This window comes from Papaver somniferum, chromosome 2 (assembly GCF_003573695.1).
Source record: "Papaver somniferum cultivar HN1 chromosome 2, ASM357369v1, whole genome shotgun sequence".
Classification (NCBI taxonomy): domain Eukaryota; kingdom Viridiplantae; phylum Streptophyta; class Magnoliopsida; order Ranunculales; family Papaveraceae; genus Papaver; species Papaver somniferum.
The window spans coordinates 53,886,262-53,900,474 of NC_039359.1; the positions used below are offsets into that span (position 1 = coordinate 53,886,262).

The 14,213-nt window shown below is 35.1% G+C and overlaps 1 long non-coding RNA gene across 1 annotated transcript; it reads left to right on the forward strand.

Moving 5' to 3' along the window:
- Positions 1-8,773: 8,773 nt before the first annotated feature.
- Positions 8,774-10,228, forward strand: LOC113353304. The gene is made up of 4 exons (XR_003361196.1): positions 8,774-8,918; positions 9,054-9,136; positions 9,267-9,594; positions 9,802-10,228. It is a non-coding gene; the product is annotated as an uncharacterized LOC113353304 (long non-coding RNA).
- Positions 10,229-14,213: the final 3,985 nt, after the last annotated feature.

Consider the following 14,213-nt stretch of genomic DNA (forward strand, 5'->3'; position numbering starts at 1 on the left):
CCTCCTGCTCCTCTCCGTGCTTCTCATGCCCTAAACCTAGTTGTTCCAACAAACCCTAATCTAGGTCAGTGAGATACAGTTGGGGGTTAGGTGGAACAATTAGGTTCTAGGGAGATGGGGTGATGTTGTACAGAGTGGTATGGTGGTGGTTTGGTGGCTGTTGCAGGAGGGTTGGTGACGACAGGGAAGAAGGTGGTGGTGATGGTGGTGCGGCAGGGTATGGTGGTTGCAGACGGGGTGAGCTCGATTAGGTTCTGGCTAGGGGTTGTTTGGTTTGTGGGATATAGACTTAGGTGTTTGAGTGTTGAGCGGGATCATCGAACCTTGATGTTCGGTGATGAAAGGCGTAGGATGATAACTTCTGAAACGGATCTAACGGAGAAATTGAGACAGATCGTGAGCGACCGTTGGATGCAAAAAATACAACGAAACTGACGGCTCAAGATGGAGTTAGGTGCTGTAGTGTAAGGCGGAGATATCAAACTTCGATGCACAGCAAGGGAGCGACCGTCGGATGCTTCTGAGAACTGATCTGACGGCTGAAGACGCAAGCGGGTATGGATTTGGGTTTTAGGCTTTTGGGTATAGAAGATGGGTTTGGGAAATCTTGAGCCCACTTCTTCTTTAAGAACAACTTTCTTCTTCTTGAGCCCATTTCCAGCTTTTTGGACGTGCGCTCCATTCTTTGCGGCTTCCTTGCGTAATTTCTCCCGGCTTTTCACCACTTTTCTGCTCTTTTTGCTCCGCAACTCATCCAATCTTTATTTATTACCTAAAAATGCAAAATTAAGTAAGAAAAATATTTATTCTTGAAAACGATGAAAATACAGAATATGGGATAAAATGTAGAATTAATGCACAAAAGATGAGTTAAAATGCCAACAAAAAGGGATAAATATATACAATATTTGGCACTCATCAAATACCCCCAAACCTGAATTTTACTTGTCCTCAAGTAAAACAAAACTAAGGAAATCCTAACTATACCACTGTCGCTGGTCTCTCGAATGCATTTAGCGTATGCACTGAGCCTTTTAAACCACTAAGCGTCCCTAGTGGACGAGTTGAAGTCTCGTGAAGGTTTGCTTAGAACGTACCTACAAAGTTCTAGGTCAAAATATAAGCTCAGATTCCATCAAACGTGACATGTGCAAAACAGTTAAGCTCACAGCAAAATGGAGATGTCAATCTAGCTATCGAAGGCACAATCCTAGCACTGATAACAAAAAAAAGACATGTGATAAGAGTGTAAAGTGTATCTACACATGTGTAAAGAAAGATCTGAAGTTATGACTACTAATCACCAAGAGATAGTTTCTCAGGCTAAGAACTGAGGTCGAAATCTAGCTAGCTGTCCGGACTTTACGAGAATTGTGAATGAGTTGGAGGTATTTCACAATTTCTCGCGTTGTACATCAATGGCATACACCCTCCTTGCTTATTACAACGAAACAACAAAAGATGCCTATTTACATGACTCTTATTTACATTGACTATTCTCTTTTTATTTTTTGAACAAGAGATGATGGAATTGATAAATACTTGATTTTTTTTTTTTTTTTTTTTTTTTTTTTTTTTTTTTTTTTTTTTTTTTTTTTTTTTTTTTTTTTTTTTTTTTTTTTTTTTTTTTTTTTTTTTTTTTTTTTTTTTTTTTTTTTTTTTTTTTTTTTTTTTGAACAAGGAAACACTTTTGATACATATACAAAAGGAAACAAAAGATTACATGACACTTTGCAAGAGGTAGCCCTTTTTGATGCACCCAGTTAAATTCGATGGTTGTCTTTCTTAATGTAACCTCCACCTTCTATCCCAACCAACCAAAGAACAAGCTAGTCAAGTTTCGTTCAGTATTCTAAAGTGATTGGCAATCGTAACTTCCTATCAAACACCTTGAAGATCGAGGCCATACATGTATTGGTAGATCGTGCGCGTGCAAATTTCTTATCACTATGTGAATTGTGCTAGAATCAGGGTGCCTAAATATCTAGACTAAGACTCCTAATAAAAATACAAATTTGCACAAGAGTCAACATTTCAAGGTAAATGAGCTCCATTTTTATGATTTTTCATTTTTTTAATTTTTTTGAATTTTTTCGATTTTTTTCAAAAGAAGGAGTTCGTTTTCAATTATAGCATATTATAGAAGTATCTACTTTTCACCCCCAAACCTAAACTAAACATTGTCCTCAATGTTTCAAAATATGAACAAAATTATAATACAACATATGAAGAGGATCATGTTGAGTAGAGAAAAAGGAAAGAGAATACCCGATTTCGGCGAAAGAAATAAACGAACTTCATTATTCACCGGCTAGAATCCAACATTTTCAACTTAGATAATATTGGATTAGCAAAAATATATACAAAAGAAACCAAAAAGTTTTAAAATTTATCTACTGGATTATATACAAAAAATTCACCATACACCAAAAGTCTAAAGAGTTGAGGATCAACCCAAAAGACAAAGTGTAGCGGTTTCAACAACTTCACACATGAAAGAAAAGCACGTGAAGCTGTGAAACCAAATGAGCTACCCCCAAACCTGGATTTTACAGAAGATATAATTTTGAAAACAAAATCGCGCAGTTTTGGGGGTTCATCATGCACAAGATCTAACTCAAAGTGTACTTTGCTATGGACGGGCAAACATGCAATTTCCGACTGTGGTTCCTCCAAGATATTATATTTAAATGCAAGATTGTCCAAGAGGACTTGGGAAGCACACAGTTCCAAACCTAGATTAGGCATTCTCAGAAAAATTGGTTTTACAATATTGGTACAAACCAAATCTAGGTTGGGTGGAAGGCCATCAGATTGTGACTCATGTAGGAGAATAGGCACGTCATTATCAATCAAATCAAAATCTCCTAAATCATCTACACATGTCACATCATGCTCACAATCATCAATCAAATTAGCAAGTTCACAATCAGAATCATCAACATCATCAACAGATTTGTCCTCATGCATCGGCAATTCAATGGAAACATCATATGGAAAACTAGAAGAGATATCATTCATTAAGGTCTGGGCAGAGAAGCCTAATGTATTTGAACCCAAAGGTTCCACAACATCATCAGTATAGACATGTTCTTCTAATATAATATCATAATTATTATCATCCTCAACAAAACAAGAGTGTCCTTCCCTAAAAACTATAGTGTTTCTATTCCACTCATTTACCTCTAGATTAGGTTCATGTTCAATATGACTATCATGAGTAGGGTTAAAAACACTATTTTGATAATTAATTTCATTAGGGATAAAAATGCTGCTATGATCATTCAATGTATGCATTTCTAAACTAGCAGTGTTTTGTTTGAGGAGATTGATGTTTTCCATTATAGATTGCATACAAGGGCTCATGTGAAATTGTTCGTCCTCCCCTTGTGGTGATTGATACATGGGTGCATGGTCGTTAGGGTCTATAAATGGTTGATCGCAACCTTGAAAAGGTTGATTATGGTCCCAATAACCACCATCATAATAATCTGTAGGTTCTACAAACCTTGGAATTTCTCCAGTCCGCCTAAATTCATGGAAAATATAGCAATTCGCAATAGTGTGGTCTAAGCCATCACATGCGGGACATGCATAGATTTCAGGTTGCCTAAGAAAATTAGATGTGACAGATTCCTCATGTGATTGCATTTCTAAAGCTGCGATTCGAGCTTCTAATTGATCGATCAGAGATGATTGTGAAAGAAACCTACAAACAGATCCCCGGCAGCGGCGCAAAAAACTTGGTGGGTTTTGAAAGAAACCTACAAACTGACCTGCAAGTGCACAGGGTCAGTTGTAGCTAGTGATGGGAAGAAAGGGTTTGTCCACAGGGACTTGGAGGGGGCTATTGAAGTTTTCTAAGCTAAAATGGAGCTGAATGGAGGCAGTAAACAGTAGCATGCAAGGGCCTTTGAATCCACTACTTGATCCTAAGCTAAGGCAGTGCCTAATCAAATCATTGTTCTTGTTTCATTTCAGGGAAGATCATAATGGATGATTTTCTTGGCTAATCTTTACTCACTTGCCCCTAGCATCAGCTGTCTTCTTACAGCACAGCTGATCACAGGCTTGTTGTTCAAGAAGCTATCTATCACCCTAAGACAGTTAAACACAGTCCTTCAAATGGACTGAATTCTTAGCTACCATCATTCTTTCACCCCTAGAATCAGTTGTCTTCTTACAGCACAACTGATCACAGATGCATTCACTCAAGTAGATATTATCAGTCCTATGACATTTAAGCACTACAAGAACAATTAACATGATCATGGATTAACCTAGCATACAATTCAAGAGTATCATCTAGCCCCTAGCATATGAAGTTAGAACATATTGAAACTAATTAACAACTGGAATTGAAGTTGAACTAGAACATTGAACTGAAACTAAAATTGGAATTAAACTGAAATTAACAGGACATTGAAATTAAACTGAAATTAACCCAAGTAGGGGGTATCTCGGCTAACCAAGAACACCCCTACACATACAACACCCCCTCTATTTATACCCAAAAATATGAATTAGGGTTCCATATGTTCTTCCCCAAAAAATCCCCAAAACAGTAAAATTAGGGTTACACAATTTTTTACCTAATTTCTCTGATAACTGCTCCCTCACTTCGACCCATGCTTGTACTTCGCCTCCTGCTCCTCTCCGTGCTTCTCATGCCCTAAACCTAGTTGTTCCAACAAACCCTAATCTAGGTCAGTGAGATACAGTTGGGGGTTAGGTGGAACAATTAGGTTCTAGGGAGATGGGGTGATGTTGTACAGAGTGGTATGGTGGTGGTTTGGTGGCTGTTGCAGGAGGGTTGGTGACGACAGGGAAGAAGGTGGTGGTGATGGTGGTGCGGCAGGGTATGGTGGTTGCAGACGGGGTGAGCTCGATTAGGTTCTGTCTAGGGGTTGTTTGGTTTGTGGGATATAGACTTAGGTGTTTGAGTGTTGAGCGGGATCATCGAACCTTGATGTTCGGTGATGAAAGGCGTAGGATGATAACTTCTGAAACGGATCTAACGGAGAAATTGAGACAGATCGTGAGCGACCGTTGGATGCAAAAATACAACGAAACTGACGGCTCAAGATGGAGTTAGGTGCTGTAGTGTAAGGCGGAGATATCAAACTTCGATGCACAGCAAGGGAGCGACCGTCGGATGCTTCTGAGAACTGATCTGACGGCTGAAGACGCAAGCGGGTATGGATTTGGGTTTTAGGCTTTTGGGTATAGAAGATGGGTTTGGGAAATCTTGAGCCCACTTCTTCTTTAAGAACAACTTTCTTCTTCTTGAGCCCATTTCCAGCTTTTTGGACGTGCGCTCCATTCTTTGCGGCTTCCTTGCGTAATTTCTCCCGGCTTTTCACCACTTTTCTGCTATTTTTGCTCCGCAACTCATCCAATCTTTATTTATTACCTAAAAATGCAAAATTAAGTAAGAAAAATATTTATTCTTGAAAACGATGAAAATACAGAATATGGGATAAAATGTAGAATTAATGCACAAAAGATGAGTTAAAATGCCAACAAAAAGGGATAAATATATACAATATTTGGCACTCATCAGTGGGTAGGATATGGCCTATACCCGCCACCCTACTCGTTTACCGGTGGTTAACAAAATCTTTACCCGCTACCCTACCCGCCAAATAATGGATAGGGTAGGATACGGTTAAAAAACTGGCGGGTAGGGTAAGGTTGGCGGGTAGGAGTAGGGTATGTGCACTTCTAGGTAGGGTGGGTAGGATATGGCCTATACCCGCCACCCTACCCGTTTACTTGCGGTTAAGAAAATCTTTACCCGCCACCCTACCCGCCAAATAGTGGATAGGGTAGGATACGGTTAAAAAACTGGCGGGTAGGGTAGGGTTGGCGGGTATGGGTAGGGTATGTGCACCCCTACTTGAGCCAAATATGAGTCAATAGCCCAAATTAAAAATAAAATTGTTTAGATTCATGGATACATACCAATAATTCGAATTGCCTCTCCTTTGCTAGAACATTTAATTGTTGGTCCTGTAGAATATTAAAGATACAAAATAATTAATAGAAAATCGTGATGATCAATACATGATATCAAACAAAAAGTTTAGAATAGAAAAACAAAAGCTTTAGTAGAAAAATGCAATAATAATAATGATTTTAAAATTAATTTTATTCATTCCGTAAATACAAACCAAAAAAAGATTCTATTATGAGATGTAGAATATGCCAAACATCTTTTAGACACAAAAATTGCAACAAGTACATGGAACTATCCAAAAATAGTGGCTATCCGAAGTATAAAAACTACAAAAAATAAAAATAAAAAAATAAATTGCACACAAGTGCCGAAATAATATCTCTTTTCTTCTGAATATCGTAATTTTATTACTATACTTTTTAATATTGCTTATTCAGAGTAATATTAAATTAAATGCACTGATAAAGATACTTCCAACTACGATTGGCAAAAAAATATACTTCAATAGGTAAATTTGTGATTTTCTTTGCTTGAAGTTGCCAAAAATATTACAATAGATGGATATAATCGGGAAAAATGTAGATATTGCTTAATATTATGTTCAAAATAAAAAAGACATTCCAGATAACTTAGATATTAATTAATATTATATTAAAAAAAATCATTTTATTTTTGGGTTTGGTGTCTCTATATAAAGCATTCAAACAAACCCAAACTCCATTTTTATCCAAAACCCTTTTGTTTCCGCATTGCTTTTTAAGATTTTGTTGTTATTTCTTTTCTTTTTACTGCGATTTAGGATTCTTTGTGACATTTGTCGTTTTGTTTTGCAGGTATCCTCGATAATGCACCTGTTGCAGTTGTTCCAAAAAAAGCAACATCAAAGTATACCCCTATTAATTCTTGCAAATATTTCTGCGATATCAAACCAAACACCGTATGTTTTAGGCGTAAAACATGTTTTGCAACTCCTGCCATTGTTTATTTAAGGTTGTTACTTCTTCACCTGTTGCTAAATCATCAGGAAATTAAGGTTTTTTGATCAATTTTATTATCGATCGTGTATATATGACTTTTCTTTGTTTATTTTCCCTTCATATGTTATTACAGATAACTAAATAGATCTTGATTGATATAAGAAAGATAGAAGATCTAGCAGTGAAGAAGACTCATCTATTATGGTTGCAAAATTTAGTTTGTCCGTTTATAGTTATATATCTAGCATATACATTATCTCCGTGCGATAATGGCTGGTAATATGTACATACGTGCATATTCTTCTCATCTATTATTTTATTATGTTTTAATGATTTTGCGGTGATAAAAATATGAAGTCATTCTTTCTTTTTTGCAATTCTTGATGATATTTTCAGCGTGTGGAGGACCAAGGTTATAATTTAAGTTTGATTCCATCTGGTGCTAAGTTGTTTTTGTATGTTAACCGGATCATCTACGGCTCTGGCGGTTAGTTGGGCTGTTTATCCTTTCCATGATATCTGCTTAATTAGTTGTTTGTTCAATGTTTTGTATCATCGATGTTTGTTGGAAATTTAATTAATTATGAAAAAAATGGAACTACAGTATTGGTTAAGTTTGTATAAGGGCATGTATTTGGGTTCGTACAGTGCCGCATTTGCATACTCGTGATTGACTTTTGGAGGGAGGCAGTGTGCGTGGTCTTTTTGTTCTTCCCTTCCACACATAAGAAAATCCATCATTTTCTTTTGAAAATAAAAATTGTAGCTGTATTTTTTTCTTTAAATATAATTAGATTGAAAAACAAAAAGACCACTCATATAATTGTACCAAAAAAAAAAACTAAAGCTAAAACTAACTTGCAAGACAGGGTATCTCAAGAGCAACAAAAACTTGAGACGCCACAACCAAATACAAAAACAAAATGCAAGTCCACAAATTAACGCTAGACATGAGCAAAAGATTCACATTAAATTTTCTTAATGTTAGTCTCCATGTGATTATCTGCAAGATTATTAGAAATATCTTGCCCCTCTTCTTTTGAAGAGGGAACCATTCTCATTGCAGAGAGAGATTCTATCAGGCCTGCAGCAGAAACTTTGTTAGAATATTTTATAGTTTTTGACGTACTAAGTGCCATTACACTTTCAGTTGCTATTAAAAGAAAATACAAAATTTATATTGATCATTAAAAGAAAATACCTTATTTGTGGATGTCACACATGAGTCAAGAAATCTTCTTTTGAGGGTTTACGAAAGGGTTTGTTAATCCTGTACATATAAAAATAATACAACATCATTAGGAGTAAAAATCACCAGAAAATAAAATTTGCAGAGAGAAAAAAAAACAGACGGCTAAAGGATTTTCAACCCCACAAATTAGGAAAGTTGTTTCGTAAACTTTATCAGGAAAAATGAAATTTAGGCAAGTTGCATTTTTTGAGTAAGATAGAATCCGATGAGTATAGATTTTTGGACGTCTAGAAGATACTCAAAATTGGAAAAAATAGTCCAACCAATAGATATAACTATCCAAAAATAACTATCCAGCTTGTGGCCTGGTTACCAACCAAAAGCTTTGTATGAATTCCTTCCTTTATTCCAATAAATAATATATTAATGGATGAAAAAAAAAAGTTATGGAAATAAAATATTACATAAATTAGGTAACCACTGATTTTTATAGCCTGAACTTGCCAAATGAAATCCAAGGTACACAATATGGGAAAAAGAACAGCTAGCCAAAAATAAAAAAATCTCAAATATATTTAGATATTCTTTTCAAAACAAAATCTTTTTATTTATGGGAAGTGTCTTTATATAAATTATTAGAGCCTAAGCCAAGCAGCATCTTCAAATCCGCTTCTCACTTCCCATAAATAAAACTAATTTATATAAAGAATCTGGTAATTTGCAGGTATCCTTGAAACCTGGGAGATGCAAATATCATTCTAATGGGATTCCTAATATATTTTCGCGCATGGTACTCTTTCTGTTTTGTGTCGGTTCTCGCTTTACTTTTTTTTTTATATATTTTCTTTTACGGTTTTGTCATCTGATTTTTAGTTTTGAAGCAATTTTTTTTGTCATGTGATGTTTGTTACTATTTTTTTAGCAGGTATCACTAAAAAATGTAATCGATTTCTTCTTCTTTTTCTCTCCAGCTGGTGTTGCTTCTTTTTTTCCCGTTGCTGCTATCGGGTATGTAATTTATTAGAAATATTTTGATTTCTGTTGATTTTTAAGATTTTTGGTTTTTCTCATTCCACTGTACGTTTATTTTTCTGAAATCTACTGCAAATCAATTCAAGAATTTGGTGTTGTTTTGTAGAATGCAAATAGAAAAAAACTTTGCTTCGCTGGTGGCATGGACAGAAGCGAGCAAGTAGCGTGTAGCTGGTGATAGCAGTCTGTGAAGGAGAGATGGTGATAAAAATGATATTAGGTGGTAGCAGACCAACATGCTACAAATGATATAGGATGTCTAACAACTGGTGGTGCGTAAGAACAGGTGATTTTATCAACGATCCGTAAATATTTTGACTTTTTTGGGGGTTTTATTCGTGACTATTATGCGAGATTTGCATCGGTAAAAAGTGCACTCGACAAGTTGAAAGAGTATTGGTTGTGTGGATGATCCATTGTTATATGTTATTGAGGTATGTAAAACAAAAAGAAAAAGTCTTTGTGAATTTTATAATGATTGCTGAATATGAGTTTTGATTATTTTCTTCGCTGGACAAGATTAGGATTATCAATCAACTACTAAACAATAGTCCATAAGAGTCTTTAGGGTAGAGTTGTGTAGCAGAATACGGTGTCTTGCAGTGTGTGTAATTGTATAATCTGAATTTACTTTATTTCAGAAATGTGGCGGTTCTCAAATCAAGCAAGGATACGAGGTATAGATTGGATCTATGCAGAGAAAATCTGCGAGATATTCAGAGAAAATATGCGATGAAAATAACTATCCGACATACATTGGCTTTTCAAATACAGCTACGGAACCATCAAAATCAAAAATCACCACCATCAGAAAAAATGATTTACAAGATGGATATACCAAATCAATTGTCCATCAACACATTCGTGAAAATACCGGGTCTACAGACCGTATTATTCTTCAAGCAGTGACCTATAGGAATGAGAATCATGAATAGAAGGGTAAAGTGATTTAGGTACTTAATTAGAGATTTTCTTTTGTTTTTTCTTAGGAATGAGTTTTGCTTTTATTTTTATTTGGAATAGATTTTCTTAAATGGGATTTTTAGAAATCACAAACAATTCCAACTTTGTTATGGTTTCCCTTTTTGTAAATGTTATAGTTCTTTTAGTTTTTCTCTTATGCTACCATTTTCAGAAAAGAGAATAAATTATTTTACTTGAAACGTTATTGTGAAGTAGGTTTTCGTGTAATAAAAGATATTCTCTATTATTTATGGACTGAATTGACCCTTCATTTATTAGTTTTGTCCAGAATATTTACAAACTGATCGTAGGGTAATCAATCTTCCCATCATCCTTTACATGGCGTGGGATAATTACCATATGAATTTAGATCTTTGCTGCCGTAAATTTCAAGTAGTAAATCAAGTAGTAAATTAATTTCAATAGCTATATTCTAGATTAGGTAAAATAAACCACGTGTAAAACGAAATCTTTCTTACCCTAAATAAACCACGTCTGTTTAGAAACTCTAAATAAACACGAAAGATATCTTTTTCGTGTAACAAAGATATCTTTAGAATTTAATCAAAATTTAGATAAAATGTGGAAACAAAATATGGAGAGAAAAAAAACATTAAACCCGAATTATCCTCTGTATATAAAAGCCAAGTGTAAGCGATCTTTAGCCCAAAAAAAACGATAAAGATAGAAGAGCTTCGTAATATATATACAAGTACGAGTATCACTACCTACACGCGGTAATCAAAGAGAACAACAAAAAATGGCAGAAAACAACAAAGTCACAAAAAGAAGAGCAGAGAAGACTTGCAGAACAGTATGAAAAGGAAAAGTAAACTTATCTCTACCTTGAAGAGCTTCACATCGACAAAAAAAAAGAAGAATAGACATACAAAGGCAACAAATAAACCATAGGCAAAAGGGGTGTGAATCTTCGATTTGATACGAATGGTATGCTTTTATTCAATTAACCAAAAGAAGTTTAATCCCGACTAAATAGTTTAAATTTACCTTGCTTGCTATTTTCAATCAATTCTTTGTTATTTGCAGAGCTAAAAATAAAATAATTTTTTTTACTATCAAGAATTTTGAATTGTACTTTAAAGTTTGTTTTTGTTTAACAATAGATTATAATAAAGATAAATATGATCAGAACTTATGTAATTTTGTTTATTTTATTTTCTTGCACAATTTAGTTGTGTAATATATTCTCTATATATAAAGAGCATTAAATATTCCATAAACAATAAATAGACCCGTGCATCGCACGGGTGAGAAACTACTCTACTGAACATGACACTATATAACTACCTAAGAAGTTGTCGTTTAGAAATGAATTATTAACCGAACTGTTCATAAGCACTTTCAGAACAAAGAACAATGAACAGTTCGGCTCATAATTCATCTCGCTAATCAGCCGAACTTCGTTTTGTAACCACAAAAAGCTCTAGTTTTTTTTCTGAATTAATCATATTCTATCAATCAAAAACAATAAAATAAGAGAAGGTTTATAGAAAATACATTCTAATTATTATTTTAGGAGTTGGTTCTTCATTTCGTAGAATTTTTGCGTCCGATCATTCAACTTCTTCGTGTCCTTATTCAATTGGCGGATTAGAAGAAGATTTAGAATGACCACCTCTTGCAGGTTGCTTTGTGCAAGTTATTTGTGTAGTTGTTTTTGATCGACGATCAAATTTTCACCAATCGACGATCAAATTTTTTATCGATGGTGTAGCGAGAAGGGATCGGGTAGAGAATAAGAGAAGATGATTAAGTTTAAAACTAATTTCTATTTTTGGTTTTTAAATTAAGGATAAGGATAATTTAATAATATAAACTGTTTAAGGATATATAGGTCATTGCATACCCATTAGCCACCCCTTATAAACACACCCTAGTTAGGAAAATAAATTTTTATGCCTCAATTTCTTTATGTATGCCCTAAAACATGGTTCAAAACGAATTCCTAGAATTAGAATCTACACTATGAGTCTATGACCCAAAATTTGGATGGTGATTTGATTTGTGATTTAATATCGAAACTCTCTATCTGTCAGGTGATCAAAGTTTTATACCTAAAATCTTCGTATTGATGCAAAATTTATTTTTTTTCCACCGAATACCTGTTGTATATTTTATCAAAAAAAAAATGTTGTATAGTATGACCTAATTCGGGCGCCATGGGATATGACCTAACGGTAGGCTAACACTAACAGGCACAACAACCTAAAATCTGCCAATGTACTCAGCATCTTTCTAAAATCCTTCCGCAAATGGGCTTTGCAGAAATCTCTTGATTTCTGCTAAGAGACAACATTTTATTTGGTCGCTGCGAGTCTGTGACCAACGACGAAACCAGGAATTCAAGTTTGGGTGGGGTAAAAAAAAAAAATCCCAGTGAACTGTCAAATTCACTTATCTTGACTATAAAGATAAATATGGTAAAATACCTTATGTGAGTAAAGTTCGCAACACATTTCCTTTCTCTTGTTCAATGTATTGAATCAAATTAATTTGTTCGCCTTGTAGCTATTTCAAACAACAACATCGATATGCACCTTAAAGCAATAATCATACAAATATAGGTGTTTTCGGTTTCTCTTTCTTAACTCGGAATAAGGATAATACACTCTTGTCAAACACCACTAAATGTGACAGAAACAATAATAAAAGACAACCAGATAGATATAACCAATACATGTCAGTATAATAATAATAATGCAAGAAATAACTATGCTCTAACAAGTTACTAGATGACTGCTTGCACGATGATATACCAATAGGATGCCAGAACCGTCATATGAATTTCAGTAAAAATAAATAAACGCCTCCGATGTTGATTATTCTCAGATCTTGATTATTGACAATACACTCCCAAAAAAGAAATCGAGTTACAAACTGATTCACTACCGGCCCTCGTTATTGATACCTATTAGGAGAGTTATATTTATGGGCTCGAGACTCTTGGATTGAGACCCATCTTCACAGTCTCAGTTTGAGACCCAAGACCCATCTTCACAGTCTCAGTTCACAGTTATCACCACTATTATGGACAGTCCAATGATTCCACTGTGATGGACAGTCCAATGATTCAACTTTTATGGACAGTCCATTGTAAGGTCGAACTCTAGGGTTGTATATCTTGTATAAGAGGCAGATTGAATGAATCAATGAAACACGAAACTATTTTGATATATGTGTTTTAAAAAATCTAACATGGCATCAAGAGCCAGAGTTGATTAACACTAATAAACCCTAGAACAGTAAACATGGCGGATGATACAGAATCATCTAAAAGAGGAAAAGAGGTAGAAAACAACATGCAAAAGAAGAAACCAGAATATCATCTGGGATCAAGTGATGGACCAGGGATTATCATCACACCTATTGTATTAAAGGGAGCAAACTATGATGAATGGGCTAGAGCAGTAAGAAGATCATTGATAGCCAAACGAAAATTTGGTTTTGTTGATGGAACCATCAAAGAACCAACAGAACCTGAGGAGTTAGAGGAGTGGATTGCAGTGCATTCGATGCTGGTCTCTTGGATCAGCAATACATTGGAGACAAATATTAGATCAACGTTGGGGGATTATGATGATACTAGCATGTTATGGATGCACTTGAAGAGGAGATTTTGTGTTGTAAGTGGAACTCGGATCTGCCAGTTGAAAGCTGCCTTAAGTGAATGCAAACAGAAGAAAACTGAGGAGGTTGCAGTGTACTATGGGAGATTGAACAGGATATGGGATGAGATGGTGACGTACATGAAGATACCAAAGTGTAGCTGTGTCCAGTGCACGTGTAACATTGCAACACAGGTTAGTACGTTGAGAGAAGAAGATTTCTTACACTATTTTTTGATTGGTTTGGATACCATGTATAGCTCCCTGCGTGAACAATTACTGGCAAGAGAACCACTGCCATCTATAGATGTGTCTTATCAAGCTGTGGTTAATTCGGAACGTCTAAAATTGGGGGAAGGAGTTGTGTCGTCTCAGACACAGGAAAATATTATGGCGTTCAAGGTTCAGTCAGATCAGCGTCCATACAATAATATGTATGATCCTAACAAATTTTGCAAGCATTG